This window comes from Macrobrachium nipponense, chromosome 24 (genome assembly GCF_015104395.2).
Source record: "Macrobrachium nipponense isolate FS-2020 chromosome 24, ASM1510439v2, whole genome shotgun sequence".
Lineage (NCBI taxonomy): Eukaryota > Metazoa > Arthropoda > Malacostraca > Decapoda > Palaemonidae > Macrobrachium > Macrobrachium nipponense.
The window spans coordinates 24,913,510-24,915,270 of NC_061091.1; positions in this window are offsets into that span (position 1 = coordinate 24,913,510).

Sequence of the window (1,761 nt, forward strand, 5' to 3'; positions counted from 1 at the left end):
TCTCCCAGCAAGTATAATAGCCTGGACAGGAGGCGGTAAGGATGGGGCCAAAAGGGTGGAGGGGCAGGACTGCCTGACCTATGTTCCAAAACCTAGCCTAGGTCTGGTCGGGTAGGCCAGGGAAGGGCATTGCAAGGACTTCCAACCTCAACAAAGAATATGAATATTTTATTATAAACTTGCATATAATCGAGTGCATTACTGACTAACATCGAAAAACACACTAAAAGAATGCATGCATGAATACCGCGAGAGAGAGAGAGAGGAACCGCCCTCTCCACAAAAACTGGCGTACAGTAGGCTAGCCTAGAAGCCAAAAACACACTACTCGCATGTAACATATGAAAAATAAAATTGTACGTACGAAGGGAAGCCAACACGCTCCTGAGGATAAAAAGGGGCCACAAAAGACAAAAATAACAAAAGATAAACATAAAAGAAGAGACTTCAGAATACGTCAGAAGCGAGGCAGGCCCTACGACGTAAGGATAAAATTTGTAAAACCAGTGCTCCAGAAAACGACAGGAGCTAGAATATTGATGGGGTATACAAAAACAGTAGTCTAAACAGTGAAATGCAAACGGTGAGGTAAAATTCATCATAATATAACAATGGGAAAAAACGCACACCACGAATGATGCACCCAAGATGGCGGACATAAAAGGAGCGTCACCCCGGTTCGCGAGAACCAAGGGGCCAAATAAGGGCTAAAAAGGGGATGCATCGTGCCCTCACGAGATACAAAAATGAAAAATGGAATACTCAACTTAGATGAAGAAGCTTGGGGCTCTGGGGCAGACATGCTTCGCCAAAAACACTCGAATAGGGCAGCAAGAAAAACACGTGCGGACACTGTAGCGTGCTAATACAGGAATGAAGCCTTCGGGTGGGAGTTGTAGTAGTAGCAAGCGGAAGGTAGATGTATAGTAGTCGTTGTAACAGCACCTACCTAGAGAGGGCTTTTGAGAGGAGTCTTCTAATTGGCAGAAAACCTGTGGTAGTGGCTTCCACTCGCCCTTGTGTTTATACCGACACCCTATGGGTGAGCGAGCTGAAGGTAGTAACTTCAGCATTCCATTTAGCTTCTTCTCTGGTATATTTAGCATCTATTTATACCTAGAAATGTGTGCTACAGCGACATTTCACCGGCCGACACAGGTCGAACCCAGAAATTATATTATTACAGTATCATTAATATTAATATAATGTACAGTAGTTGAAACTACTTTCGGACCTACACGGTTCATCCAAAGAATTTGCTCTCAAATGAAAAGTAAAGATGAAGTGAGGTTAAGTTAGATGGAAAGTAGTGAGAGACTAAGGAGAACAAATGGACAAATAAGGATGATGGAATGCTGCCAAGAACTTTGAATACCATCTACTGTGTGCCAGTCTAAGCACACTATTGATGGTACCCTCCAATACAAAGAGGGTGTTCATGTCGAGTCGTTGATGAATGGTAGTAGCGTGGGACTGATAACTGAGAGAATAAAAACTATCTTAACCTGGTAGTAAGTGACTGATAAAGGCAAAAATAAAAGCCATTTTAAACTGGAATGTTAAGCCAGCATAAAGTGACTAATAAATGGCAGAAATCGAAGTCATCTAAAGCTGGAAGCACATGACTTAAGTGGCAGAAATAAAAGCAATGTTAAACTGACTGCCAGAGACTAATAAATGGGAGAATGAAAAGTCATCATAAGCTAGAAGCAAATGACTAATATATAGCAGAAATAAAAGCATCATTAAGCTGGCAGCAAG